Raw genomic sequence first — 12,040 nt, forward strand, 5'->3', positions numbered from 1 at the left:
AAATGGTTATGGACAAAATAACAAGCTTCGTTTTAGTTTTTTGTGTTGTTGGGTTACCATCTTTTTATCAAATACGAGAGAAAACCAACCAGATACTTAGGTTTTTCTGCTGGTGTCAGGTGTTGCAACACAAATGCCATACACAAGAATGAAGGACATTTAATTTTTGGTCACTTGCTATGTCATTGATAAATCTTATAAATAGTTATCATTGATTTATCTTAGATGCTCATAAAAAATAACAAGATTGGTATTGGCAGGAAATGGCCACAGCATTTATTAACAGATATGATATATGTACTGTTATATGAAATGCAATTTGTGATATGATATATGTACTATTATATGAAATGCAATTTGTGATACATGTAGATATATGAACTAAAATTAACTGATAAAAATGCATATGTGTCTTTGAAAATGTTATATGATGATCGCCGAATATGTTTGAGGTGGCAGACCATATATGAAAAGGGGAAGTTCAAGATAAGCTATTAACCCTGGAAATCAGAGGCTAATGCTATCATACGATTACAATAAGTCTGTAAACTGCAAATATGTTATCTAAGCGCAGCGAAATCTGCCATAAATCAAGCGACTAACCCTGGATATCAGAAGTTATCGCTACCAACGCAAAGTTTAATAAAAATCAGAAAAAAAACAACAAACTAATAAATTTCTTTCCAAGTTATCCATTCAATTTCTATATGCATGCACGTCCACTCCTCGTCCAGGATTAATCTTTTTTCTTGAAAGACCGTCTCGTCATTAGAACTTTTGTACATCTTTCCACATAGAGTGATGATTTAATTGATGTAGTCTAGGCAATACAATTCTGAAATAAACAAACAAAACCAAACAGCAGTATCTTCCGTAGGAATTGCATTCTACTAATAAATTTAAGGGAGGGTGGGCGGGTTTTAGAAGATAAATCTATGGCTAAAAAATGCGTCTGCTTTTCCTAAATGTCGACGTCAAAAAGGAGGATTATGGGTAAATCAATCACTTGCAAAGATCGATAATCCAACTAGAAACCAAATACTATTACTTGACGATGTAGTATAACGACGGACAGTGGTATGAGAACTACCGATAACTGATTTAAATTTTAGATTTTAAATCCTATTATCTTAGATGCTCATAAAAAATAACAAGATTGGTATTGGCAGGAAATGGCCACAGCATTTATTAACAGATATGATATATGTACTGTTATATGAAATGCAATTTGTGATATGATATATGTACTATTATATGAAATGCAATTTGTGATACATGTAGATATATGAACTAAAATTAACTGATAAAAATGCATATGTGTCTTTGAAAATGTTATATGATGATCGCCGAATATGTTTGAGGTGGCAGACCATATATGAAAAGGGGAAGTTCAAGATAAGCTATTAACCCTGGAAATCAGAGGCTAATGCTATCATACGATTACAATAAGTCTGTAAACTGCAAATATGTTATCTAAGCGCAGCGAAATCTGCCAAATTGGCGGTGCTGCGACAATTTTAGCCTATAGTTAAAATTTTCACAGAACCGTCAACCGCCAATAAAATTGGGGGGAGCTGCGCATAGCTGTGCCATTTCAAGCAAAATTTGATTAAAATAATTTTCTGATAAATGAATATGCCATTATATGATATAAATTGTAAATTAACAAGCAACTATTTGTATTATTTATAAAACAGCCCAATAATGTCGATATTTCGTTTAACTGTTCAATAAGAACATATATAGGCAACTAAAAACTGTCAAATAGATATAGGAAGATGTGGTGTGAGTGCCAATGTGACAACTAGCCATCCTAACAACAATTAAAAAAAAAAACGTAAACCATTAGTAAATGTAGGCCCCCAACACGGAGCCCTGGCCCACACCGAACAACAAGCTATAAATTGCCCCAAAATTACTAGTGCAAAACCATTCAAACGGGAAAACCAATCTATATATATATATATAATGTAATGTTTGAAGACCGTCATTGCAGTCTTGGCAATAAAACTCGAGACCAAATCAAGTTGTAACAGGCAAATCAATATATAACCTTGATATAAATTGAACTAGCTAATGATGAAAGTAACCTAGTTTGATATTTTAAATATATCATTTCCCAATGTGCACTGTAATATAGCTGTGAGGATCTTCCAATCTTCGCATTAGAATATTCTTCACCTTAGAGATAGTTAGCCATCGGTAAAAACAAACCTACCATCAAATTTTCACTTCCGACCTTTCAAAGCCAAATTACCTCCTCCCGGTCGTTGTCTTGCTTCCAAAATCACATTCTTAATATTGACGACCTAACAATCCAAACCCTTATAGGAGAATCGGAAACATACACACAATTAACTGGGAATTCGTATATGTAACGCAAATATGCACCCGCTTTCAAACGACCTAAATATTTTATTGGATAATCCATCACAACACAAGTTCTCTCCATATATAGATATATGAAGATGTGGTATGAGTGCCAATGAGACAAAAATCCATCCAAGTCACAATTTATAGAAGTAACCATTATAGGTCCATACCTATGTTGAATGAGTTCGACGAACAACGAGAATGTTTAATACCTAAAACATGTAGATATCATATTTTGAGTATTGTAGAAAATTGGTATTTAGTTAAACTAGCTAACCATCAAAAGACAAAATAGCGGTCCACCTACTACAAGTCTATCTGGCAAATAGCAAAGCAATAAAAGCCACTGGACAAACACATTTGTCTAATTGCTCAGGAAGAATGTGTATAGTTGTATATTATTTTGAACTGTTTTACCTTCAGACAATCTGTGATCAAATGATAACGTGCCTTGCTATAATTTGCGTGTAAATTTGAACTATATTTATTTATTCAACTTTCAATAATGATACACAATGTACAGTGCATCATAAGCTTATTTGGCTGGCTGTATTACTTGTATATATGAATGTAAGTGTTTGTTATAATTCAGGTTGCACTCTAATATTAAGATACTCTATTCTATAGTTAACCCTCTACCAAACTGATCGGTCTTAGATGAAACCAAATGAGTTTCTACATATTTCTTGTAAATTTTGACATCAGTCTTGTTTAAAGCATGATTTGTAGACCATGTATTGCTCATATTTTGAACTGTCAACTCCCCAACCATACATAAAAAGACCACGACAAGCCCAGGAAAAACAGCCTGGAATATCATAGCTTTCGTATGCAGAACTTCATATACCTGATAATATTGACAAATTACGATGCAATATCACTCTTAAAAAGTCAACCTACTGTCCATCTGAAGCAACTCTGAACGCTCCAAACCAACGCTTACTGTAAATTTTTAGTAAAGTCTTCATAAACATTTAGCTTATTGTAAATGCTTAAGCCAGATCAAGCTGATCGATGTGTACGTATTGTTCAATTAGCAAATCCTAATTTAAAATATATGCAGTAAAAGCACAACGTCCTGCAAGGACATAAGCCATACATTGGCAAGACCAAAATCTTTCCCGAAACTGTTTAACAAATGTAAAGCCCGTGTAAAATTTTCGTACTATCTACTACCGAATTGTGTATTTGAAAGTCTATTCCAGTTTCGAAATGACCATATGAAAGTTATGTGTGGTATGATAAATGCTTCCGGTCCCAATGTACGGGATCGGATCACCCGAAAACGAGACAGACAATCTGCAGCTGCATTACTTGAGCCTGGAATATACAACGCTCAAATCTGAAATTAATTACCATTAATAACAATACTAGAGGACGAATCAACATCCTTACTAACTTTGATATTTGCTTGTTAATCATCAAATATAGTGCTTGGTTTTAATATAATCTTAATAAATAATGATAAAAAAAAATGTTGCTAAATTGAGAGGTTAGAATTATCTTTTAACAAAAATTTTAATAAGATTAAAAGTATCTGATCCCAGTATAGCTCTTGATTGATTTTACATGATAGTAATACGAATTTACGTTAAATTCAGTTGTGTTTATTGGAGTCCACCCTTTATCCAATAGATGATACATCAGTTTGGATTCGAAATCAATGCAATCCAACTTCTATACAAAATTAAACATAAGATTAACATAACAAAAATTCTCAATTTGATATCTCTTTAAGATCAATTGTAATAGCATTTGCTAAAAATTCACTTCATATTTTGTCCAGTATACGAGTTCGTATTGACGAGATACTGCAACGAGTTGCTTACACGTGCCTTAAATCTCGGTCTAAACAGAGGCCTAGTTTGCTTAAATCTTACATTTTTGCCTGCCTTCAGGAAAACAGTCTTGTATGGGACACTGAATCATAAGTGGATGTTCCTCAAAGCAACTTAAACAAGAATGAGTATAAGCACATGAATGAACCCCGCATAAACCTTGGTAATTGAATGCGAAACATTTTAAGGACCCCATTCTTATTGCCATTACCAATACTAGACGGAGAATACATATTGAGTAGCCATAAGTCAGGGTCAACAACAGCCCAAGAACCAGCTGGATCCTGTGACATTCTGAGACGAAATTTTTCATCGTACGACTTCCATCCTAGTGCGCACCACTTAGCGCCTAGCCATATACTATGTATCATTGTATGTACTTGAGTAAATCTTGAAAAACAGTCGAGTGATCAGTAGTACAAAATATACTAATATAGACTAAAAAACGCATCTGTCCAGTTACCCAATGTACCTATTGTGTAAATTTCTGTTTTGTTGCTGTCTTGGTTGTATTCCGGGGGAGGGGGGTTACTGACTATCTTTTCAGGTATAACTGTGCCGACAGCACTCTCTAAATCATACCCGTTCTAACCATAAAACGTTGCAAAACATACCCTGTTCTAAACAGAAATATTGTAGAAAAAAAATCACCTTCTAGACATGCTTAGAATGCGAAAATGTATACCCTGTTCTAGACACGCTTGTAAAATGTATACCTTAGTCTGGCCAGAGACCTTTATTTTCTAGACTAGTTCAGAAATATAAATCCTGTCACCAAACAGTTTATCAATGTAAGCAAAAAACATACGTGTTTCAATATCCAGTATCCAATCTGTTCTTTTTAATTCAATTGTTTAAAAATTAAACCTGTTCCCGACAGCAGTGCAAGAAAAGGCAACCCTGTTCTAATCAGCAAGACATGAAAATAAGGGGCCTGTTTCTGTGTCACATTCTTACATATAAAAATAAAGGAAGACCCCCCTTTTTTGGGGGGTATCACAAGTCCTGTGAAATAACGACTTTCTAATTATCCACAGGAGAGGCCTCTGAATAAGCTAATGGTAAGGCCAGATCAACATATTCGCCTGAAATGATTCAACTTATCGACATTTCTTGCAAGCTCATCATTGTCCTTAATACTACACGGAGATGAATTTTGAAAAACTGGAAAATTACCTGATTATCATCAGCAGAACTAGAAGTAGCGGTCGTGAATACCGGAGCCATAGTAAGTCATAGACATAACCTCTGAACTGTGTAAAGTTGTTGCTACTGGACCCTCTATATATATGTTAACACTCGAATCTCCATCAATGTTTGAACGCAAAAAGTTTTCTTAGCCTATATAGAACACATTGTCGCCTCTTCCTACCAGATACCTTGAGCATTTTAAACTGAAAAAGACATGCTATGATAAATTATGTAAATATGTATATGAACATATAAGAATTAAAACAATGCAAAAGAAACCAAAAAAAAAACAACGCATTTGCTGATTCTGCTGTGGCCGATCGTGTCTCAAAGCACGAGAACAAAAAAATGAATATAAGATTTGCCAATGCCAATGGCCCATCCATCGTAAAGCAAACAATATTTTATTTTGTATTCAATAATCCAGCCATCTCAACTTTTAACGTGCGTCTCTAATCAACCAAAATAATGCTAAATTTAGATTTAGAAGTTTGCTCTAAATTTGAACTAAATTCAAATTGTCAAAATTGCATATCGGAAATAAAATTTAGAAATAATTCGATGTAGTAGTAATCTATTTTCTTCTCGGAATGACGACAAAACCTGACCATGCCGTCTTCTAAAAATCATAATTTGCCATGACCCTTCGACAATTGTATCCATCGAGTCAAAATAAACGACAATTAAATCATTGATAAATATTATTTGAAACAGTTTTAAAACAAATAAGGTTTTTAACAACTTATGTGTCAGATTGGTTCCGATTTTTTAGAAGATAAATCTATGGCTAAAAAATGCGTCTGCTTTTCCTAAATGTCGACGTCAAAAAGGAGGATTATTGGTAATCAATCACTTGCAAAGATCGATAATCCAACTAGAAACCAAATACTATTACTTGACGATGTAGTATAACGACGGACAGTGGTATGAGCACTACCGATAACTGATTTAAATTTTAGATTTTAAATCCTATTAAACGGAAAACAATTATACCGGGTTACATTTTTTAATATATCTTTTTTACCTTAAATATGATAAAAATTTACCATAGCAAGTTAACTTTTAGAAAGATTTCCAAATATGATTCTTCAAAAAAAAACAATTTTAAGCGAGCGTTTACAGTCTGATGTAAATGGCATTTAAAAATAGCATATATTTTTTTCTTTTCCCCCTAAATTCTATTGTGGTTATTGTACCTTTCATTTTAAACAAATCTTATCAATTCCAATTTTTCGTCGCAGTCAATTTTTCAATCGCAGATAAGATTAAAAAATGATGAAACAATCTATTTTTTTTAATCCATGTTTTCTGTTGTCAACTGCATTTTGAAATGCAAACTCCAAACCTCCGTTCGACAAATGTCGTATGTACAGTATACAAATGGATCGACAAAATAGAAAGGTTGACTTTATAAAATTTTCTGCTTTGCCCACTTTCATTATTTAGAAACAAAAAGTTGTAATTGTTATTGAAAGTTCTATAGAATTTTAAGAGATTTGAAACAGAAAAATGTATCAAAATGATGTATTTTATGAATTTGATATACCGTGGTCATGATACATTTCGATAAAAAAAAATAACACAGATACATTCAACACCGAGGTTATTTCAATTTTCCAAAATTATGAAGACTTATTTTTAATACACATACGAGATATCATGGGTCATAATAAATTATATCTCGGTGAGCAATTCAAATCTATCAGAGATTTTATATATAAAAAAATGGGTTATCTCGCTTGAAAATGTCCAATATTATTGAACATGCAATCAGCAATAATCTAGAGTAATTAAACATTTCCATTCTCAATTGTATGCTTCCGTTGATGGGTTAACGCTGGTTAAACATGTTTCTATGAAAAGTTCAATGCATAATTTATTGTTTGAACCAAACCCTAGATCATGCAGATAGCTTCAACCGGATAGAATTTATCCGGATTGGAATAAATAGTGATTACGTGTATTCACATAACAGAATCTGGTAAAGCTGCATCATATCTCCTTTTGCGACTGTGTGATAGTTAAATGCCTATGGCAAATCTGTCTTCAACCTGTTCTTGTTTCCAATGTATACAACGACTCAAACTGATTTCTTTTGCAATTTTTAGAAGGAAAAAAAATATCATTTTTCACTTTGCATACTATATATCATTACATGTATGTTTTATGCTTATTGTTGGTATTTTAGTTTATTCTCAAAGAACGTCTTCGTTCACCACCGATTGCGGATTTCAACAGAGCCCCGCATGTCCCCGTTTTTAAGACTAATCCTAATATCGTTGATATATCAAGTCAATCCACTATTATTTTCTATAAAGAGACAACCCTGGTCAACCTTGTATAAAGCCATGACAAGGCCCCTACCATACATTCATAATCCTGATCATACAATGCTTTATTAATTGATCACATTTCCTTTTTTTTATGACAATTTTTATAAGAAAGAATTTTATATCATATCACTTTAAAACCAGTAAAAAAATATTGATTACATCCTTGTCACTTTTTTAAAAAGTTATTTGAAATATGTGCTGAAGTACAATTCATTATAAAAATCAGCGCAATAATTAAGTATTAATAATAGTCCTGATAATAGCATTTATAAACATTCTGAAAATAAATATCAGATAAAGTAAAAACGTTATGTGATGAACACGTAGATTATTTCGGCGAACGGCTTACGCGTGACTGATTCTGACGACGGATAGATTCTTCTAGAGAGAGAACAATGTAAATCAGGGTCCGCACACATCCACTTCAGGATAGTACAGAAGTCCTTTAGATGACAGATGCCGCTGTCGTTGACGAGCAAAATTTTCAAAATGGGAGATAACAAAATACAGTGACAGGGGAAAGTCTTGAGAACATGTTCTGGTCACACAAATAATTTACTGCATATATACCAAAAATATTGTGTGATTCCGAGCTTAAGATTATATATAACACGTTGTGCTTCAATTTTTTTTTATCTAATTGGAACCTATTTAAAACAATCAAACACTTATTGGCGATGATGGTGTTTTGAAAAAAGGGTGTCTATAAAAGACTCATGCATGCACTCGAAAAGGAGCACATGTTGCGCAGTGACACGAATTTCGAACAAAAACCTTTTATGAAACACGTTAAATATTGCACGATCTTCTCTGAATAAACACAAAAATTAAGATGTTCTACTTATATAAATGTAAGAGCTATGTATATTGTTCTTTTTCCAGTTTATCCAAATTGAGTAATAGATACATTAATTGTTTTCATTCTCTTACGAACTTAGAATATATATTGTAAAGTGCTCAGGGATAAAATGATTTCTTGATTGGTTGTGTTTAAAAATAAGTTTCATTTTCATTGAAATGTTTGCAATTAATGCATGACTTCCTTTATTAGCTATTTCATTTATTTATTACTTTTGGTGATGTAAGGACTTTCTTTGAATTTTGGAAAATATAAAAGATTGTGATTTAGACATTAGATGACACAACATTACAATGAAATGGTAAGAACAGTTTTCTGATTGTAAGTATGAATGTAATTCATGTAACATTTTAGCGAGGATTTTTTTTTGTTTATGTGCAGTATAAATCATTAAATACAAAATATGAATAACAATTAAATTTTAATTACAGCCGTTTTTTGTACAATCAATTACATAAGATTCAGGGAAGCATGACGCCACCCTCTCTTTTATAGGAAACGATTGGTTGATCATTTAAGGATAATATGATAAAGCATAAATGTAGCGGGCCACCCGCTTAAGTAGGCAGTGCAACCCACTCCCCCCGCCCATAATCGAAGTTTCTGGATGCGCTACTGCAGTTACTACTAATTTTTGTCAGGGAAATAAAAATACAATGCTTTTATAAATAAACTCATCATAGATACCAGGACTTAATTTTTATATATACGCCAGACGCGCGTTTCGTCTACAAAAGACTCATCGGTGACGCTCGAATCAAAAAAAGTTAAAAAGACAAAATAAAGTACGAAGTTGAATAGCATTGAGGACCAAAATTCCAAAAAGTGTTGTCAAATTCAGCTAAGGTAATCTATGCCTGAGGTAGAAAAGCCTAAATTAGTATTTCAAAAAATTTAAAATTTAGTAAACAGTAAATTTATAAATATAACCATATCAATGACAAATCCTTTCAGCACAAATATATATATAGCACAAATAAATATATACACAAATTATGTTCAAAAGTTTAACTTAACTCCATTTTCCATTGATCTGAGATTTTAAAAGACTAGTAGTATATTTAGCTAAAAAGATTGGTATATTTTCAATCTTTTCTTTTTCTTGCATTGCTTTGAAATTGTTTATTTCGTTTTAGTATAAATTTGAAGTTGATAATTTTCTCATATAATTACATTTGATGTATGGTAAATTATAATACGTTATTCTGATTGGCTACACTGCAATCTCGCGTTTAATTACACAATAAAATGTATCTTTCATGATGACACGAGGTCCCACAATAAAGTGCACCGGTAAATAGAATAAAAACTTGATAAAAATCATGTTTTCATGATCCTAGCTAAAAAATGTAATTATAAGTATTGAATGCTTCTTTTTGTAACTCCATATAGTTGTAAAAGCGTTGACCGTGCGCACATTTATAGAATGAAGCGCTTCCGTGCTTCATACAAAATGTACTTCGGTCAACGCTTTAACACCCCAATGAAGTTACAAAAAGAAGCATTCAATTCTAAATTAATGTTAACGGTACTAATGTTGGAACTTACTGCATCAGTAAACTTGATATTGATTTGATTAAATTGTTAGTGTCAAAATTTAGTTTTTATTCAGTATTCATCACGAGTTCTTTTAAGCTTATAAATGTGCTTCGGGGCATTTGTAAATCATTCATACAAACTATTTGTTTTGAACTGTAAAAAGACCTAAACAAAAGGTTAATCCTTTCTTAAGAAGTGTCGGTTAGTGTATAGAAAGGTATATACTATCAAACTTAGAGCAAGGGGCTTGCCCCGAGCTCTTAGTTTCATAGTTAATACCTTTCTATACACTATCCAATTTAGCACATATCTACAACTTGAGTAATCCTGTAATTAGTCTATTGGTATGTTTTGGCTGACTAAATGTAGCTCAATTACATAGTTTTGTAAATCTACTCACTAATATCATTGTAAAATATGGGATTTCAAAAGGCCCTTGACTTTAGAATGAAAAGATGGTAGCTGCTGGTGTAACCATGTGTATTGATATAAAGCGGTGTTTTACCAAACATGTACTTATTTACATGGTAAGATGACAAAAATAAATTGATCAATACAATACCTAAATTGCAGTGGACGCTTTACATTCTTGAAAACATTTTTCAATTTCAAATAAAAACTAAAATTATATTGAAAATGCTTTTGACTGAGTACAATCAGTTGGATTCCCCTCTCATATCTTTTGCTGAAACACCTTTTAAAAATGGCTGGATCTGCCCCTGGTTTGTTCCCATAGGTAGTCTTGTGAATAGTTTACATGTTTGAAATATTTGTCACTTGACATTAACCAACCAATAATCGACCAATTCATAACGAAATATATCAAATTACTTTATCAATAATTTTCCTTCACAAGATTCATGGTCGACTCTTTTTGTTTACAAAGAAACTGCATGGAAGATAAAGGATTACAAATTTTAGATGGAGTTGTACTGTAATTAAGGTACATAAAGAACCATAATTGTTACTCTTTATTTTAATGAAAGAAACTTTTGATTGTCAAAATTGTTTTAAGATCCAAAGATTGATTACTAGTAGTAAGATGTTAAAAAAATCTATTTGAAAACTTATTACAAACTATTTAGATAAATTTGGAACATAGAATTTATTTCAAAATAACCAGTAGCAATTATTTGTTTTAATATCTTGAATACGATACAATGAAATCTAACCCTTGTTGTTATTCATGCGTAGTTACTAAGTACACGGAAAAAGTATGTACTATGAAAATTATAAGGCAAGATCAATCAATTTGATTGGACGACAAGTTGTAAGTATGTGCTAACATGGTTTCGTTCATTCTTCACAGTTTAGAAACACCAAATCCTACAATATCATTTGCCGAGAGCATTTTGTTAAATTCTAAAAAAACACTATGTGCATTTATTTTGAAAAAACCCCAATTATACTACATGAGCATAGCTATATTCGTCAAACAACAATTTGGTTCTACGAGCAACACTCCTATCATGCCTGTAAACTATACTAAGCCTTGACTATTAGAAAAGTCGGATTACCTGTTCCACAAAAATCGATATGATAGGTTAGAGAATACTGGGTAATGTTTTATAAAGATTTAAGCACAAGCTGAAGTAAGCGTCTAAATAAGAGTTCACTTTTCATAATGAAGTGAATGTAAAACATACTAGTAAGTAAGTAATCATTTTAATGGATGGAATGAAATAGCTCTGACATAGTCTTTGAGGAACAAAAGGATTGATAGATGTTCTGGTAAAATGTAATACTTTTATATCTTATTTTAAAAAAATTTAAAAAGCACACAATGCTATATGAATCCCCTTTTTGAAATTTCATTTTTTTTAATTATTATAAAACTAACTGTAAATATTTGAATTCAGACCATTCAGCCTTAGATGCTTACTTTTAATTGATAAATGTTCATGTGT

The sequence above is a fragment of the Mytilus galloprovincialis genome, chromosome 3 (assembly GCF_965363235.1).
Source record: "Mytilus galloprovincialis chromosome 3, xbMytGall1.hap1.1, whole genome shotgun sequence".
Taxonomy (NCBI): Eukaryota; Metazoa; Mollusca; class Bivalvia; order Mytilida; family Mytilidae; genus Mytilus; species Mytilus galloprovincialis.